A 20,242-nucleotide genomic window follows, 5' to 3' on the forward strand; every position below is an offset into this window, starting at 1 on the left:
TAAACAAACAAACAAGCAAGGGCCCAGGAAGCAGGAGGTGGGGGTGCTGAACAATGCCAGGGGCTGCATGGGGAGGGTCAGAAAAGAGCCCCAAGGACCCACTGACCAGATACTGGGAAGAAGACATGGGCGACAAGGAATCTGAAGAGTTTGCCATCCAGGGAGTGTTGTAAACCCCCACCCTGCTCAGTTTTCTCCGTGAAATAGTAAAATCCACATTGCTGATTCATGCCAGAGCACGCAAGATTGGCATGGGGGAACAACAGAGATTGCTTTCAAGGACAGCGGATGGCTCTGCAGTGACCTCTAACACTCACAAAATAAGAACAGAAGGCTCCTTTCTTTTTTTTTTTTTTTTTTCCTTTTTATTTATTTTTTTTATTTATTTTTTTTTTACTGTTATTTATTTTTTTATTTTTTTATTTTTTAATATATGAAATTTACTGTCAAATTGGTTTCCATACAACACCCAGTGCTCATCCCAAAAAGTGCCCTCCTCAATACCCATCACCCACCCTGCCCTCCCTCCCACCCTGCCCTCCCTCCCACCCTGCCCTCCCTCCCACCCCCCATCAACCCTCAGTTTGTTCTCAGTTTTTAACAGTCTCTAATGCTTTGGCTCTCTCCCACTCTAACCTCTTTTTTTTTTTTTTTTTTCCTTCCCCTCCCCCATGGGTTTCTGTTATGTTTCTCAGGATCCATAAGAGTGAAACCATATGGTATCTGTCTTTCTCTGTATGGCTTATTTCACTTAGCATCACCCTCTCCAGTTCCATCCATGTTGCTACAAAAGGCCATATTTCATTTTTTCTCATTGCCACGTAGTATTCCATTGTGTATATAAACCACAATTTCTTTATCCATTCATCAGTTGATGGACATTTAGGCTCTTTCCATAATTTGGCTATTGTTGAGAGTGCCGCTATAAACATTGGGGTACAGGTGCCCCTATGCATCAGTACTCCTGTATCCCTTGGATAAATTCCTAGCAGTGCTATTGCTGGGTCATAGGGTAGGTCTATTTTTAATTTTCTGAGGAACCTCCACACTGCTTTCCAGAGCGGCTGCACCAATTTGCATTCCCACCAACAGTGCAAGAGGGTTCCTGTTTCTCCACATCCTCTCCAGCATCTAAAGTCTCCTGATTTCTTCATTTTGGCCACTCTGACTGGCGTGAGGTGGTATCTGAGTGTGGTTTTGATTTGTATTTCCCTGATAAGGAGCGACGTTGAACATCTTTTCATGTGCCTGTTGGCCATCCGGATGTCTTCTTTAGAGAAGTGTCTATTCATGTTTTCTGCCCATTTCTTCACTGGGTTATTTGTTTTTCGGGTGTGGAGTTTGATGAGCTCTTTATAGATTTTGGATACTAGCCCTTTGTCCGATGTGTCATTTGCAAATATCTTTTCCCATTCCGTTGGTTGCCTTTTAGTTTTGTTGGTTGTTTCCTTTGCTGTGCAGAAGCTTTTTATCTTCATAAGGTCCCAGTAATTCACTTTTGCTTTTAATTCCCTTGCCTTTGGGGATGTGCCGAGTAAGAGATTGCTACGGCTGAGGTCAGAGAGGTCTTTTCCTGCTTTCTCCTCTAAGGTTTTGATGGTTTCCTGTCTCACATTCAGGTCCTTTATCCATTTTGAGTTTATTTTTGTGAATGGTGTGAGAAAGTGGTCTAGTTTCAACCTTCTGCATGTTGCTGTCCAGTTCTCCCAGCACCATTTGTTAAAGAGACTGTCTTTTTTCCATTGGATGTTCTTTCCTGCTTTGTCAAAGATGAGTTGGCCATACGTTTGTGGGTCTAGTGCTGGGGTTTCTATTCTATTCCATTGGTCTATGTGTCTGTTTTTATGCCAATACCATGCTGTCTTGATGATGACAGCTTTGTAGTAGAGGCTAAAGTCTGGGATTGTGATGCCTCCTGCTTTGGTCTTCTTCTTCAAAATTACTTTGGCTATTCGGGGCAGAAGGCTCCTTTCTAAACCTTCTAAATCTCATCCGTTGAAAACCTGCGGGCAAGGCCATATCGAAAGGAGACATTTGCACTGTTATTATTTGATCTGGTTCCGGAGGTCCTTTTCTTTGCCTTGAAGAGGACGACGCAGTGGGTAGGGTTGGAAAGCCTCATGAGCCCCGTGCCTCTCTGGGGAAGGTCTGCCTTTTGTTTCCATGCTTGAACCCACCTGAGAGACCCAGTCAGAAGGTCACTGCTGGCCAAGTTATTCTGGACATCGTTGGGCAAAACTGTCACCATCACTGATGTCTGGATCTTATTCTTCCCGTGGGGGCTTAGAGGGTGGGAATCCATAAAGCCTGAAGCTTTACTAATAAGAAACATTAGATGGAACAGTCTGGTTCAGTCTAGAGGGGATCAAAGTAGAAGGTCCTGGCCACTAAACTCTGCCCCCAAGCATGGACCAGGAGGAACCTGTGAGCCTTCCTCGCTGAGGATGGCGCCAAAGGCAGGAGGTGATGGCGCGTGGCCATGTTGGTGGGGACGAACCCTAGAGCCAGGGGCTTCCATTTACCTTGTACAGATGACCCTTGAACAATGTGGGGGTTAGGGGTGCCACCTCCCTCCCATACAGTCAAAAATCTGCCTATAACTTTTGACTCCCCCAAAACTTAACTGCTGCTAATAGCCTACTCTTGACCGGAAGCCTAACCGATAGCATAAACAGATGATTAGCACGTATTTTGATTGTTATATGGGTTGCATACTGTGTTCTCAACAGGAAAGCCAGCTAGAAAGAAGAAAGTGCTCTTAAGAAAATCAGACGGAAGATAAAACACATTTCCGGCGCTGGACTATAAAAGCATCCACATGGAAGTGAACCCCCACAGTACATATGGGTGCTGTTTAAGGGTCAGCTGTACTAACCAGACCTCCAGAGGAGCGGCCTGGGCAACATCAGTTATGTGGTGTCCCAGCATGTGGCACAGGACAACGAATGCAGTGACGCTTACGAAACTGAGACCCACGGTCTCTATTACGCGTCTCTGGGCAGGTGCAAAGCCTCGGTGCCACCCAGCCATGCAGAGAAAATAGCCCTGTGCTTCAAGAGAACCAGTTTGCCCCAGATGAGCTAACAATGGCCGAGCCAATTGAAGCTTCCCAATCAAGAGTCTCCATGTTGGATGGTGACCGGGCTATCCACTGAAACCCTCTCTCCTTGGGAAGGTTGGAGGTGAGAAGCAGACAAAAAGAGATGCTAGGGAAGGCCCTGAGAGACAGACGCCACCCCCCCCCCCACCCCCACTGCCACAACTCCCAGCAGCCTGAAAGAGTGGGACCCACACGGCCCCTGGTCCCTCAGCCCCTCGCAGAAGAGGCTGAGCTTGGCAGGCCTCGTCTTGGGAGCCTCTCTAGCTCCCAGGGCTCACCAGGCTCATTTCTAAATGCACACCCACCATCTGTTGGCTGATTTACGCCTGGCTGGTTGCAAAGTCGAGGCTCGATTTGGGTCTTGGGACTTGAATTCATTCCAAAATCAAAGGTGTCAAGCTTAGTGGCCTTAAAATTCTGGAATCATTTTGGGAAATGAGGACGTTGTACAATCTCTTGACGTGTCTTCCATTTTCAGAGAAACATGGAGAAGGTGCCGAGAGGCCCCCTGAAACAACCGTTTCCCCATCTGGGCTGGGGCCCCTGTGGACCAGGGAGGGGGGCGCCCTTGGGAAGCTCCTGCTCACACCCACCTGCTCCCTTCCTGGATCAGCTTGCTTCCTTCCTGTCCTCCTTCCTCCCTCCTTTGCTTTTATGTCCCCGCGCCCCATACCGTTTCAGCGTTCTGTGCAGAAATTTGAGTTAATCACATGCCTAGTTCATGTGGTTCTGTTATCTCTAGTCCACGCAAGACCCCTCTTTTGTTTGTGATAGTTTATTCTCTGTTATCCGCATTCCCCTTTGCCATTCTGTAGCTCCTCTCCTGCCATAGGCAAATACTCCCGCAAATGAATCTTTTCTTTGTAGGTGTCCTTGTAAAAAGAGTCTTGCTGCTTTGTATTTTGTATTTTGTGATTTTAGAGACAGAGAGACAGAGTGTGAGCAGGAGAGGGACAGAGAGAGAGGGAGACACAGAATCTGAAGCAGGCTCCAGGCTCTGAGCCATCAGCACAGAGCCCGATGCGGGGCTGGAACTCACGAACCGTGAGATCACGACCTGAGCTGAAGTCAGACGCTTAAACGACTGGGCCACCCAGGCGCCCCCCCCCCACCCCAACCCATTGCTTCTAACCCTGCAAAGTTCTCCGTGGTGTGTGTGCTGGGCACCTGCCACTTACTCCCAGACCCACTTTCCACCTTGCTCAGTGCTCTGGGAAGCGAAACTCTATGAGCTGTAGCTATCGGGTTCTCTTATCTTCCGGCTGCCAGTTGAATTTGGGCTTCAGGAAGCGTCATCAGGAGATGAGACAGTAGGCAGGGGATGAGGCCGGGATGTTTATTTGGTCTGATGGGCTGGGGGAGCAGTGGCTGAATTCCTTTACCCACGGCAACAGGCCACCGCTCATGTCCAGAGGCCTCTTCCTGCCGTCGCTCCTTCAGTCACCAGGGAGGTGACAGCTCCTGGCAGATGCCAATCTGATGATGCTTGGCTGTCGCTCGTTGGTATCTCCGGATGCTGCCCGTACCTTGTACACGATTCCATCACCGAAGTCCCCCCGGCTGCCCTGTTGGATCCGCACCCTGCCTGACTCAGCATGTACTCACCACATTTATTTCTCTTCACTCCATGAGCTGGGGACCCCTACATCGCCCGCCAACTCCCGGCCTCCACAAGTATCTCTGGGATAGACATCTTCACTCCCCTCTTGCCCCCCCGTGGCCTGCCTTTCCAATCTCAGTGCATTCCCCTTGCTCTTAAGGCTGGAGCATCTAGGATGGTTCTTCTTCTTCTTTGTGGTCAGTTACCACGGGGGTTCTTTTTTTAATAATTTTTTTAAAAAAGTTTATTTATGGGGCGCCTGGGTGGCTCAGTCGGTTAAGCGTCCGACTTCGGCTCAGGTCATGATCTCGAGGTCCGTGAGTTCGAGCCCCGCGTCAGGCTCTGGGCTGATGTCTCAGAGCCTGGAGCCTGCTTCCGATTCTGTCTTCCTCTCTGTGACCCTCCCCCATTCATGCTCTGTCTCCCTCTGTCTCAAAAATAAATAAACATTAAAAAAAATTTTTAAAAAAGTTTATTTATTTTGAGAGCGAGAGAGTGGGGGGAAGGGGCAGAGAGAGAGAGAGAGAGAGAGAGAGAGAGAGAATCCCAAGCAGGCTCTGTGCTGTCAGCACGCAGCCCGATGCAAGGCTCAAACTTTTGAACCATAAGATCATGACCTGAGCTGACCTCAAGAGTCCGACACTTAACCGACTGAGCCACCCAGGCACCCCAACACAGGGGTTCTTAACCGGGGGCAGTTCCATCCCCAGGGGACAGCTGGCAATGTCTGGAGACATTTATGGCGGTCATGATTGGCAGTGGGGGTGGTCAGGTGCTAGGGACACGGTAAATAAATTTCTTCCAATGACAGGACAGCGCCCCCTTCTCCCCAAAGAGTTATCTGTTCCAAAATGTCAGTAGTGCCGAGATCGAGAAACACGGAGGTAACACAGCAGCATTTTGGATGTTAGACTTCCTCTTCTGTTGGGCTTTTATTTGCTCCAGAGAGGTAGCCGGAGAGCTTCTCAGATCTTGCCTGGGCTTCTGTGTTAGGTCCTCAAGATTACTCATTTGTGCTTGAGAGGAGAAAACTTCGCTCCTTTGGGTTTAGTCGGAGAAGGAGAGTGTGGGCTGTGTCTGTCCAGTGTGTGTGTGGGGGAGCTGAACACAGGGGCACAGGAGCTTGGTGGGGGCCAGCGCCCCTCTTCTCATCACTCTGCTTCTGTCTCCTGTGCTGACAACATTCTCAGGCAGGTGGCTGCCGGGAGCAGTGAGACCTGATACTGTTAAGTTCAAGTCCTGCTGAAAATAGCTGCATCCTGTGCGTTGCCGATTCTCTGGCCTCAGACCTATCTGTCTCCTGGACCAATGATTGAATTCTGGTGAGTGCACCTTGCTGGTCTCGTGCTCCTCCTCTATGGCCGGTGGCGATGCCCACCAGGACCATGAGGGCTGTCCGGGGAGGGGGGATGGGTCCCAAAATGAACACAGGCACTGGGGCTGGAAGAAGAGGGGAATAGACACTAGGAAGCATGTCCACAAGAGTCCCATGGACCTGCTTCCTATCCTAACCTCCCAATCACTGGCTGTGTGATCTTGGGCAGGTCACTTAACCTCTCAGAGTTTCCTGTTTCCTCTCCTGTGAAAAGAGAATGATAAGAACACCTGTCTCACAGAGTTGCTATGAGGACTATTTGAAATGACACTTATAAAAAGACTAGCATAATGTCTTGCTAAATGGTAGATATTACCACCAGAATTGTAGACGTTATGAATCTACCTCTGGATCCTGCTTCCAGGGGTTCTCGGAAGGCGGGCATCTGGGTGACGGAGGGCTGAGAGCAGGTGTTATCGTCGTTGGGCTGAGAGTCCTTCGAGAACACCCAGAGTAACGATGTTGGTGTGAGTTTAATGCCATTTAGGCATGAGGTCCTGATGCCATTAAAAGGATATTGAGAGGGGCGCCTGGGTGGCTCAGTCGGTTAAGCGTCCGACTTCAGCTCAGGTCACGATCTCACACTTCGTGAGTTCGAGCCCCGCGTCGGGCTCTGGGCTGACAGCTCAGAGCCTGGAGCCTGCTTCCGGTTCTGTGTCTCCCTCTCTCTCTGCCCCTCCCCCGTTCATGCTCTGTCTCTCTCTGTCTCAAAAATAAATAAACATTAAAAAAAAATTTAAAAAAAAAAAGGATATTGAGAGAGAGTTCTGGTTGAAGCATGGAGTTAATAGATACTTCACTTCAGAGTTAGGTGTTCGGCCAAGATACCAACATGGCGGCGTGATTCCTAAGGGTAGATATGGAAGGGTTGGAAGCTGGGTGAGAAAGGCATGTTCGAGAAAGCTTTGGTATGCCACGAGTGCCCCTCTCCTCACACCCCCTGCCTCTTACCCTAAGCTTAGAGGCCAACCGCTTTGAATGCTCAGTATGTGTCCGCTGGCATTCAGAGCCCAGGGCGCCTGACTCCTGGATGGAGGACATAAGGGTTGGGCCTGAGAAGAGGTGCGGCTTGCAGGGCCCATGCTTCTAGGGTTTGCTGGGGGAAAGGAAGGGTGAGTGCTTCCCGTGGATCGGATGAAAGTGCTCGTGAGGGGTCACTGCAGTCCAGTCCAAGAGTGGCAAACACATCTTGGCAGAGAGAAGCTAGCGGTAGAGCCAAAGGCCCAGGGCTGGGGCTTGCGATGCATTTGGCTTGTTGAGGGAGCTAATTGTAACCCAAAACTCTCTCCTCCACACTTGGAGGGAAGGGACGCCAAGAAGGGAAAGCATGCCTCATCATCCCCATTAACAAGACATGGCTGGCCACTGCCTTCATTTGCGTTTCTTTGCTCTCCTGGGATTGTCTTGCCCAAGCAAATAGTTGATTCAGTAGAGGGGCTTCCAGAAAAACTGACCAGCTCTCCAATGGGAAGCATCAACTTTGGGGCCTAAGATTCCGTGGCTCAAAATCCTAGCCTGGCCACCCCCACCAATCCTGGACTGTTGTATCACGATTCTTACCCAATCTTAATCTAGCACCCCCCAGGCCTGATTTGTCCCAAGCTTACTATTCTCGGTACCTCCCGACCTTAGCTTTCCTTCTGTGAGACACTACTGGGCTTTGCAAGGCGGTGACCTGCTTATGACGACCAACCACAGTGAGCAGTAAGCTGAGCTTTGTCTCATCAGCAAATACGGGAGATTCTTCTAGATGGGGAGAGGGTAGAGCCTCACCCCTGCAAACCCATGCTAAGTACCAGCCAGGGGGTTGTCCTGAGATGCATCCCAGTTCCGGAGAGCACAGAGGCTGGATCAGCATGACGGCAGCTTTGCTCCTTGACTTTGCTTGGCCCTGGACCGTCCGAAACTTCTGCCAGCAGAAAGGGAGAGGCTAGAAGGGCTTCTCAGCCTGGCTTCTCTGGAAGCAGACGCTGTGGGGGAGTTTGGCCTGCAGGACATTTCTCAGGGCAGTTTATGGGGAAAGATGCCTGAATAAAGGAAGGGCAGGAGCAGGAGTGCACAGAGGGGCCAGGTGACCTGTGACGTCTCCCAGTGGGCCTGTGGCCAGTCACTGGATGTGGGGACGGGCTGCTGGGGAGGCAGCCGCTGAGAGAAATGACGGCGCTCCCAGCCACTGGGCCGGAAGTCCCTGCCGGAAGCCAGAAGAAACTGGTGGCCGGCCTTTGTCCAGTCACAGCTCTCTCTACGTCTGGGCCCCAGCTTGGAGAGCAATCTCCTCAAAAGGAAGATGGATGATTTCCACTATTTTGCAGAATTAGATGTTTAGTGACTAATGTGACAACGATTTGTGACTTGAAGGGGCTGGAGAAAGGACAACCGGGGGCGCCTGGGTGGCCCAGTCGGTTGGGTGTCTGACTTCGGCTCAGGGCACGATCTCACAGTCCGTGGGTTCGAGCCCTGCGTCGGGCTCTGTGCTGATGGCTCAGAGCCTGGAGCCGGCTTCGGATTCTGTATCTCCCTCTCTCTCTGCTCCTCCCCTGCTCATGCTCTGTCTCAAAAATAAATAAAAACATTAAAAAAAATTAAAAAAAAATTTTTTTTAAACGTTTATTTATTTTTGAGACAGAGAGAGACAGAGCGACCAGACCAACCAGAAGCAACCGCCGGCAGGTGGACGAAGGGAATGGAGTCCGTCCGGGCGCTTCTGAGCTGGGACTGTGGGTAAGTACGTCCCACTACAATGTTGGGAGACGATCGTGTGACCGTCCCCTCAATTCCTCAGGGGCCTGATGCATGGCCACCCTGCACTCGCATGTGCTGGCCACCTCTTCTGGGGTTGTCAGCACCAACCATTGGGTCCAGCTTTCTGGAATGGAGAGGGGGTGGACGTGAGGAGGGAAGGGACACAATATAACCTCTACTTTCTAGAAGAAAGTGGGGGGGGGGGAATCACTTAAATCTAAAATCTTCCTTCAAGCAATCTATTGATAATAGGGGCAGCACAGGGGAATTTTAGGGCAGTAAAATTATTCTGTTTGACACTGTGATGGTGGATTGAGGTCACTATGCGTTTGCCAAAACTCACGGAACGTACGATACTCAGAGCGATCTCTAATGTAAATGTGGACTTTAGTTAATAATAATGCATCAGTATCGGCTCAGCTATGACAAACATACCACAGTAATGCGAGATATTAATGATAGGGGAAACTGAGTGTGGGGGGAAGGGAGGTATGTGGGAACTCTACACTTGCCGTTGAATATTTCTGGAAACCTAAAACTGTTCTCAAAGAATGAAATCTATCAATGAAAACAAAACAAATCTATTAATACAAGGACATATCTCTAATCCCTTCCAATGAACGCTCACAACACATGGCTGTTTTCTGCAAAGAAAACCGTTCAACGCACAGAAACAAATGACGTAAGCCCTGGTTTTTATCACGCTTAAAGCCAGCTATCTAGGCACAAGCTTTAGCTGACGCAGACCCCGGACTCACACGCTCCGATCCTCTCAAAGGTTGTGCAACCATACATTTTCAGTTTCAATAATTCCATTATTTATCTTTGAAAGATACCAGAGCCTTGGACAAATAAGTCCTCTGCGGAGCTCTGAGAAACGACTCCACCTGTTTCTGGGCGGTCTTTCTCCTTCCCCAAGATGACGTTCTCTGCCGGGTAAGTCTCGTTTCCAGCTTGGAAGTGGGGAAGTTTATAGACACACACAGACACACAGACACACAGACACACAGACACACAGACGCACACACTCTTTCTGGAGTCGCACTCTTTTGCGCTTCTCAGTGAGGGGCCATTTCGACAGGCTTTCTGGAATGGGGAGGGGTGGATCACCAGAGAGCGGGTCTGGGGTGCTGGCCGCCCTCCCAGGTCTCTCCCTTCAAGCTGCGTCACCCCTCTGTTTTCCCCACTTGCTGCCAGCCCTCACTGCAAGGCCCCCCTCCTCCAGGCAGGCAACAGGGGTCCTGCTCCAAGAGGAGGCAGCCCCTCTCTGTTCTCCATCAGCAGCCTTGTGCCTCTCACAGCCCGGATTGGCGCTTTGTCCTGTGTCCCCCTGGGGGGGGGGGGGTGGCCTCCTGCCTCCAGCTGTTGCGCAGCCCAAACCCCACCAGCCTTCCTTGCGGGTAACGTGATGTTCTAACAAGTGCCGTTTCAGTGTTTCCCAGCTCTGTCCATACCTGGCTTAGCCGGCTCCCTGCCAGCCGTTGGGGGCCCACACAGTTCTGCTTCTACTAAAATAATCTTCCAGCTCTGCGATGGGGCAGAGGACTACTGTCTTTTCTTTCTCAAAACAATTTTTAATGTTTATTTATTACTGAGAGAGAGACAGATCGCGAGCGAGGGAGGGGCAGAGAGAGAGGGAGACACAGAATCTGAAGCAGACGCCAGGCTCTGAGCTGTCAGTGTGGCGTCCGACGTGGGGCTCGAGCCCAGGGACTCCGCGACCATGACCTGTGCCGAAACTTAACCGACCGGGTCACCCAGGCGCCTCGAGGAGGTACTTGTCTTCAAAGAAATGTCTGAATAGCATCCCTACGTCCCCAAGAAGCTCTTCCCTTTTGGAATCGAAGTCCCTCCCCCAGCATCAGGCTCCTACTCCAGGTGCCAGACACTGAGGTCCTGGTCCTCCCTCGTGTGTGCCCAGCCCCAGTCCATGGGGACCTTCCCTCCACAAGGTTCTGGGAGAGCACAGGGCACCCGGGTTCCCCTCATGGGCTCTAGAACCAGGCAACCTGGGTCCTGATCTTCCTGAATGACCTTGGACAAATCACAGAACCTCTTTGAGCCTCCGGTTCTTATCTGTAAGGTAGGGATAAGGGTCACACCTACTTCCCTAAGGTTTTAGTACAAGCCCTGGCTTCTGCCAACAACTGTGAGTCATAAGGTCACCATTTTATTCTGACCGGTCCCCAGCAGGCAGTGCCAGAGACTCCCCTCCCCATGTCGCCTGGGGCTGAGGGCTGGGCAGGCCTGAGCTGCACCTTTATTGACATTCCCACCCCATTAGGTTAAATGCTGCCCCTTGTCCCCAGATGGCTGCGGTTTACAGGTGTTTTTCTGGACACCGGAAGGCAGCCCCTTCTCACGGCCAAGGATGAGACAGCCAGCCAGGAGCCGGGGATGCCTGTGGACAAGGGCTTCCCACGGACAATTGCGGTGTTGCACTGATGGTTTTGCCCATGATTTTCATCAGGGGTGTGGAGAAGCAGGGTGGGGCCGGAGCTGGGTGGTCCTGTCCTCTGTGGAAACCGAGGCCCTGAAGAACACGGCCGTACTTCTTGACCAGTAACACCCTCTCCCTGTCCCATTGGCGGGTTTTGGATGAGACAGCAGGTGACTGCAGTCGCTTTGGGGACCTAACGAAGACCATCTGAGCACAAACCAACTTGGGCTCTTCAAAGATACTGTTCTCTGTCTGAAACCTCTCCTAGACACATTTCTGCCTGTGAACACATGCGCACACACACATGCACACGCACTCAGAGCCTGTCCCTAACGGACGACTCCTCAGTCCTTCCTATTCTTACTTTACAAGTCAATGCCCAGCAAATGCTAGGCTGTGATCTGCTTTCCCTGGACATGTCCTGGGGTGTTAACACTTTCCCAGCCCATTAGGGAGGGACTTGGTGAGCGCCACAAAGACACGGTGGGCCAAGAACACCGTGCGCAGGACATGCTTAACCCCGCCGGTGCGGTCATGAACTTGGTCTGGCCCACCCGACGTAGCTCCCTCCGTCAGTTTCCATCAAGGGGGTCAGCTTCCTGTTCCTTCTAATCTGAATTCCTCAAACGTGGGCCCTTGTTCAGGCATCTGCCCTTCTGACAAAACTCTGGAATGTTCTGTGCACAAAGCAACAGAGAAATCCCAAAAGAAAGACGGACCGATTTGACTACATCAAATGTTAAACTTCGGAAGGTTAGGGAAACAATGCGTTAAAGGCAAACCACAACCCGGGGAAAGCATTTGCCACAAAGATAGTGTGTTCAGCAAATATTTATTGAGCGCCTACCGCTCGCTGGGCATCGGGACACAGAACTAAGGCCGGAGCACAGTTGTGAAGTTGTCTTGTGTGTGCTCACGCACCTCTGTAAATGTGTGTGTGGTGGGGGTGTGTGGAGGGAGTCCCGGTCGGAGGAAGTCCAGATGGGACGGAGTTTGGCACACAGGAGGGGCTGGACCATACACATGGAAGGGATAAAGCCAGGAGGGGACAGAGGGGGCCTTCATCAGGGGCCAGACCCCCGGGGCCCTGTAGACCTTTGTTTTATTTTTTTTTAATTTTTTTTATTATTATTATTATTTTTTTTTATTTTTGGGACAGAGAGAGACAGAGCATGAACGGGGGAGGGGCAGAGAGAGAGGGAGACACAGAATCGGAAACAGGCTCCAGGCTCCGAGCCATCAGCCCAGAGCCTGACACGGGGCTCGAACTCACGGACCGCGAGATCGTGACCTGGCTGAAGTCGGACACTTAACCGACTGCGCCACCCAGGCGCCCCTGTTTTATTTTTTATACTCTATTCTAAGAGCCATGAGAAGCCCTGGGTGGATTTTCAGCAGGGGGCAGCAAGGCTGGATTTGCCTTTTTTCAAGCTCACCCTGGCTGGTGAATGAATGGATGGTTGAGAGCAGTGTCGGGGCAGATGCAGGGAACCCTGTAAGGACAAAATGGCAACCGTATGAGGTCAGGCAAGTGGCCGTGCTGGCTTAGACCAGGCGTCATAGCCTTCAGGTGGCTGTACCTGGTCAACACGTTGACGGCGATGTTGTGAGAGACTCTGAGCCCCAGTTACCCACCAGATCCTGAGTCTTGGAAACACTGTCAGATGATAAATATTTGTTGGTTTAAACTGCTAAGTTCGGGAGTCATTTTGAACGCAGCACTAGATAACAAACACACCCCTGACTATTGTTTAAGGCAATTTTTTCATTTAGCAGCTATTTCTCTAACAGCCACTCTTTCGGAACAGAAATCATACTTAAGAATCTTAAGTAAAAAGCAAAAGATACAGGGTAGTATGGAGGATACGATCTGCTTTTTATGAAAACGTGTGTGTGTGTGCACGGAAAATACTCAGAAGGATATTTATACACCACAGTGTTTATTGCTTTCCGCCTTAAATTTTCCTGTATTGTCTGAATTTCTCTACAGTGAATGTGTAGAACTTGGGGAAATAGGAATATGTTAATGCAGCTTCCTGGGAAATCTCTGACACACTGCGACACGCGTAGCGGTCGTTCAGGGGGACGTGTTAAAATGCTGAGCCGGATTCAGTGAGTTTCCAGTGGGGCCTGAGGTCCTGCATTATTCTCACAAGTTCTGATGTGACGCGGGGACTGCTGGTCCAAGGACTACGCTCCGAGGAGCCAGGCTCTAAAGCGACCCCGGATTTAGCTCAGCGCTCCGGGCTCGAATGCTGACTCTGTCCCTAAGGTGTAGTTCAGCATGGAGAAAACTACATAGCTGCCTTGGTTTTGGTTTCCTCTTTTGTAGAAGGAAAGAGGAGTGCACCTGTCCTTGTTGGAGCTCCCTCCTCTGACCTTGGGCCCTCTCGGGGGCCCTGAAATGGACCTAGAAACCAGTTTTTCAAGCCACGCTTCCTGCCTCTTCCTGTGAGGTGCACTGCTGTCTCTCCGGAGAAGGCCTGTGTCTCCTAGTCAGTTGGAAGGGGGCTCAGTCCCTGTGGTCCCACACCGCCGCCCCGCCCCGCCCCCTGCCCCCAACACCTTGCCCTGTGGGTCTCTGTCCCTCCATGTCCCTGCAGTCCCACCTCCTTCCAGACGATGGCAGCAGAGGACAAGGAGTCCCAGAGGGTGAGCTCTGGCCAACGTCTTTCAAATGATTACAAGACTGTGCCAGTTCTGATTCACATATTTATTTATTTATTATAAAAAAAAATGTTTTATTTATTTTACAGACACAGAGAGAGAGAGACAGAGAGTGCAAGAGGGGAAGGCGCAAAGAGAGAGGGAGACACAGAAATGAAACAGGCTCCAGGCTCTGAGCTGTCAGCACGGAGACCCAATGCGGCACTTGACCCGACGAACCTGGAGATCATGACCTGAGCCGAGGTCGGACGCTTAACCGACTGAGCCACCCAGGCGCCCCACCTAATTCACATTTTTATTTATTTAGGATTTAGGCTTTTCCCCCTAAAAAGACTTCAAGCATTAAATGACGTGGGAGACTTCAGGATTAAAAATAGAACAGAGGCCATGCGGAGATCTTACCTTGCACCGGAGCCGACCCTCGGGTCCTCAAGTTGGTGTTGACTTTCAAGGGAGGTGAGGTCAAAGGAGAAGCACAGGGGCCTTCCAGGCCAGGATTGGAGGGGGTGACCGCGTGGCCAGCTACAGCCAGGCTGGGACCCGGCGGCTACTGTTTGCATTCCCAGGGGTTGTTACCTCAGTTTACATACGTGGCAACAGATTCAACGAAGCGAGCATGGTGACCGCTGCCCCTCAGCTTGTTAAGTGGCAGAGCTGGGACCTCCCCCTTGCATCCTTCCGTCTCCCTCCGGTGACAAACACGACTTTTATTTTCTGGTCCAGCGGCCATACCCACCTGTTGGCAGAGAGAAGGTTTTTTGTCTTTACCCCTTGAGCTTAAACACATCAGAGTGTGCCAAATGAGCCGGGACCACAATGGGCCGTGGTTTCCACAATAGTTGCGCAGGCCCCAGAGCAGGTGGGTGTGTGGCACACTGTGCCAGGGGTGGAGGGTAGAGAGCAAACTTCCTGGAGACGGGAGCGAAACTGGTTCAGTCCTATTGTTTCCTAATGATTTCCTCCACTCTGGCCACACTGGCCTCCTTGACATCCTCCAACATACCAAACATACTCCTACCCCCAGGCCTTTGCACCTGCTGTCCTTCTCCCTGGAACACGGTTCCTTGATAACATCAAGGCTCATGTCAACCCCTCCTTCAAGTCTCTGCCCCAAATGAGTCTTCAAGGCGCCTACCCTGACCTCTCGATTTACAGTTGCATCCGCTCTGCGCCCCAACCCGGATCTCTCTTACCCTGCCCTGTGTTTTCCCAGCATGCATCACCTGGTAGCATACTATATTATTGATTCAGGTGTTAGACCTATTCATTTATTTATATGCTGACCATGTTGACCATAATAATGCTACTGCCCCAACCTCCTGGGCCTTCTTCATTATCTTGCGTAAACAGATGCCCTTCCCAAACATACAACTCTTATTTTCTCTTAAAAACATAGAATGTCCCCCCTGCGAAGTATCTTATGGCGGGACCCTCTTCCCAGAGTTCAGACAGACATAATTTTTATTTTATTGTGTTTTATTTTTTTAAAGTTTTTAATTAAGTGGGACGCCTGGGTGGCTCAGTTGGTTGGGCGTCGGACTTCGGCTCGGGTGGTGATCTCACGGTTTTGTGGGTTCGAGCCCGGCATCGGGCTCTGTGCTGGCGGCTTGGAGCCTGGAGCCTGCTTCAGATTCTGGGTCTCTGCCCTTCCCCCACTCATACTCTGTCTTTCTCTCTCTCAAAAAATAAGTAAACGTTAAAAAAATTTTTTTTAGAAATAAAGTTTTTATTTAAGTAATCTCTATGCCCGATGTGAGGCTCGAACTCATGACCCCGAGATCAAGAGTCACACGCTCTTCCGACTGAACCAGTCAGGCACCCCAATTTCTATCTTGTTTTTGCCCTCGGTCTGTTTGGCAATCTGAAGTCTATGGGCCCCTTTCCAGAAAAATACGTAAATGCACTTTAGATGTATAAAGCAAAATACTTTGGAACAAAAAAAAAAAAAAAAAACAGTTGTGTTCAAATGTAATGATGCAAATATTTTGAAAACATTGTGATACAATGATGCACGTGCTTCTTTATGAAAACACTAAACAGAGAGATCTAGTAGTGAGTCTAATAACTAACTTGATCTTAAAGTAGTTCTGAGTATAGGTATTTTAACACACTCACAATGCCATCTGCTCATGAGCTGTCTGGGCACTGCTCACTGCAGGAGGCCAAAGCCAGTGGCAGCGGGGGGTGGGGGGGCTGTCCTACCCCTCGTGGCCAGGATTCTCAAGGGTTCCCCACGGAGACGGAGCTGGAGTCCTCCGTGAATCTTGTGGGTTCTCGTGCAGAGGGCCTGGCGGAACTGGCCTCAAGTAGGAGCTTAAAAAAAGAGGGGGAAGCCCAAGGAGCAATGTGGCCAGCCTGGCAGGTGCTCTGGGTGCTCCGAGGAACCTGGCTGGAGCAGGTCACCAGCATTGAGGGGTTCCGGGGGACTGCCAAGCACCTTGAAATTAAACCTGTCTGATTCCCACGGCTTATCAGGATTCTAGAGGCTCCCCGAGGCTGTCTCCTGTGTCTGAGACTGAGAAGCTACCCCGAGGGGTCCCGATATTTCCAAGGTTAAGGGGGAGTCATACAATTGATAGTGTTTCCATTGTTGGTGTGAGTGGTAGATACATGGCAAAATAGGTAAGACAGTACATCCTGGATTTTCTAGGGTATTCTGATGGTGCAGATTTCTAGGCCAGCATCAGAATATGTGTCCCACTTTTGGGTATGGGAAATGCTGTAACCACACACGTGGACCAGGTTAATGTTTTGGAGATGGGGGGACGTGTGCTTTGCTGGGACCTGTGTATTGTATCTGTTGGTCCAGAATCAGGCAGAATCACTTTTACAGAGAATCACTTTTACTCCTGGGATGGGGAAAGGCACCTCGACTAACATTTTTGTTCATGGAACGCAAGACCTCGGAGTAATGCAAAGTCTTCGATAAAAAGAGTTAAAATGGGGGCACCTGGGTGGCTCAGTCGGTTAAGCGTCCGACTTCAGCTCAGGTCACGATCTCACGGTCCATGAGTTCAAGCCCCGCGTCGGGCTCTGGGCTGATGGCCCAGAGCCTGGAGCCTGCTTCCGATTCTGTGTCTCCCTCTCTCTCTGCCCCTCCCCCGTTCATGCTCTGTCTCTCTCTGTCTCAAAAATAAATAAACGTTAAAAAAAAAAAAAGAGTTAAAATGCCGGAGTGGGCTGCCGGCTGCAGTTTGGGGTTCTTTGGGGATCACAAGGGGAAAAGGAGAAACCCAGCTGCAGGCAGGGCCCCGGGGAAACCCCAGGAATACCTGAGGTAGGAGGGCTGGTGTCTCGAGGTCAGCGATGATTGATACACATCATGTACGTGCTTGAAATGTAGTCCGCTGGACAGGTTCTGCAGAAGGTGGGGTTCGGGCCTGCCCAAAACTTGCCGTCTGCCCCAGGAACACACTGAAGTACTATTTGTACCAGGCTCAGAGGCGACAGGGATTGTGGCTTCTTGGGTCGCCCCGGATTACTGGAGTGTTGGCCAAGGGATTCTGCCCGTCCTGGGTAGAGACCTGCCGTGTCCTATGTAGCTTTAGGAGCAGGGGGTGGGGTGTCGCCAAACAACCTGTCCTCCCAGCCGCTTCTTCCTGAAACCCTTGCATAATTGCCTCGCGGTGCTGCAGAAGCTGCTTCTAGCAAGGTCGCTGGGATCAAACTGAAGTTCTTGGTTGTCTACACACATCGTCTTGCCACACATTTCCAGTCCAGGCTGTTAGGCCCTCTATTTAGCAGTGACCACTCTGTTCCTGCATATATCATGTGACCCGCCGGGGCCCATCACCCTTGTTAACCCAAACCTTCAGGGAAAGTCACATACGTGCGACCTTGTCATTGGCGCTTGGGAGGTGGGAGGCAGGAAGGACGCCTGTCTTAGGTGGGGTGGGGGAACAGGAGGAGATCACGAACTACAGGACCAAACGGGGGCCAGCCAGGCTGCGCAACTATGCAGAGAGAAGCATCTGGGCCTCCCCCCTCAAGCCACCTGATTTTATAAGGGAGACCTCAGAAGGCCGGGAGGCTTGGGACCCGCGGGCAGTCGACCCTTGAGTGAGTCTATCAGTCATCTCTCTTTTAGCCTTGGTGAGGAGGATATTTATCCGCTCGGTTTCATCTGAATCCTGCATGAGAGTTTTGCAAAGAGGGAAAGATCTCCTTTGATCCCGCCTTCCTTGTGTGAGAGCTCAGCCACAAATAGTGTGATGTCCTTTTAGTTTCCCCCTCTAACACGCCCGGCTTTGTTCTTCCCACTCTCAATTTCCTGTGCCGACCCTCCAGGTTCTAGGCCTCCAGTTATGTTTTGGTGGTCTCCTATTTTTATCCTTTCCCTTTTGTTTCGTGGATAGAAGGAGGTACAGATGCATTTCCTTCCAACTGAGGGTTTTGGAAATCTCCAATGGGCTTTAGAAATGTCACATGGCACACTGCAGTGGCAGAAGCTGTGCAGAAACACGTGGGAGCTACAGTCTGGAAACTCAAGGTCCAGTTCCAGCCTAGACCCTCAGCAACCTCATAGCCTCAGGGAAGTCACAGCCTTTCTGGGAATCCATTTCTGCATCTGTAAAGTGAGGGAGTGGGTCCAGTAGGTAACTCTGGGCTCTTGGGGTTGCAAATAACAATAAACCAACTCACACTAGCTTGAGCAAAATGAGGAACTATTGGCAATTGGTTGCCAAAGACGAGTGAAGTGGCCAGGCTGTGGGAAGGCAGCAGGACCTCAGGAACAAACAGGGCCAGGCATTTGATGGTCGTCAGGACTTCCTCTCTGTCTTCTGTCCCCACTTTATTATTTTTTTTTGTTAAAAAATTTTTTTAATGTTTTATTTATTTTTGAGACAGAGAGAGAGAGAGAGAGAGAGAGCATGAGCGGGGGAGGGGCAGAGAGAGAGGGAGACACAGAATCCGAGGCAGGCTCCAGGCTCTGAGCTGTCAGCACAGAGCCCGATGCGGGGCTTGAACTCGCAAACCGCAGGATCACGACCTGAGCCGAAGTCGGACGCTTAACCGACTGACCCACTCAGGCACCTCTTTTTTTTTTTTTTTTTTAATGTTGGCCTCTTTTGTTCTCACTACAGGCTTCTTCATGTAGTGGCTAACATGGGTCCAGTGGCTTTAGCTGCTCCATCTAACAGCTTTGTGACCTGACCATCCGGAGATGAGACAGACTGTGCTGACTTCCTAATCCAGAATTCTCGTGGAAGGGCTCTGACGGGCCCAGACTGGATCTGTGCCTGTCCTGAACCAGTCAGCTGTGGCCAGAGAGGCATAGCCACTTAGCAAAAAGTGGCTGCTCCCCAGTCCCACGGTGATTACGTGAATGGGGATGGGTGTTGCAGGTGGAGACAGATCCAAGAAAATCTAGGGGACTGGACATACGGGAAAATGTGCAAAATAACACATTTGGGGGTTGATTGTTCATGAAAGTTCTGCTGTGGCTGTGTCAAAACACAAAATTATCTTCTCGAGTCTCTGATCAAAGGTCTTAACATCCTTTGTTCTGAGAAAACGTTGGCAGGAAATTAAAGCAAGTTTTGAAGAAATTATTGGTCAAATCTCAGCTCACACAGCTGATTTTCCCAAATGGACACAATTAAAAAATAATCCAGCTGAGAGGATTCTGGGAAGATAATGGTGCAGGAAGCAACCAGAATCTCTCTCCTCACCTAGACAGCTGATTGCTGGCAGTCTGATGTAACTATTTTGGAACTCTGGAGTCTGTTAGAGGCTTGCAAGTTCCAGGGGAAGTCTTGGGCAGTAAATTGCAGTTAATTTCAGTCGATTTCAGCTCTTAGCGCAGTAGCACCTGCCCACCCCCCACCCCCCACCCCCAGCCAGGTGGCAGACAGCTGTGCATGTGTTCCTGGAGCAGCTTGCACACCACATGTGGGAACCCAGGTCTGCCAAAAGGACCCTGACTTACAAATATCAGGGATCTGTGCTCTGACTGCTGTTTGCTGCTTCTGATCTCAGAGGCACACAGAGGAGGGCCCCTCTTAGTAACACAAAACGCACCAAGATGAAATCATGAAGAAGTAGAAAATTTGAATAGATCAATGACTAGTAAGGAGACAATCGGTAATCAAAAATCTTCAGACAAAAAAAAGCCCTGGACCTGAGAGCTTCATTGGTGAATTCTACCCAATACTTAGAGAAGAACTAATACCAATTCTTCTCAAAAATTTCCAAAAATCATGACGGGGACATTATCTTCCTAGGTCATTCTAGGAAGCCAGCGTTGCCCTCATACCAAAGCCAGACAGAGACACTACAAGAAAACTACAGACCAACATCCTTTTTGGACATTGATGC

This window comes from Panthera onca, chromosome E1 (assembly GCF_046562875.1).
Source record: "Panthera onca isolate mPanOnc1 chromosome E1, mPanOnc1 haplotype 2, whole genome shotgun sequence".
Classification (NCBI taxonomy): domain Eukaryota; kingdom Metazoa; phylum Chordata; class Mammalia; order Carnivora; family Felidae; genus Panthera; species Panthera onca.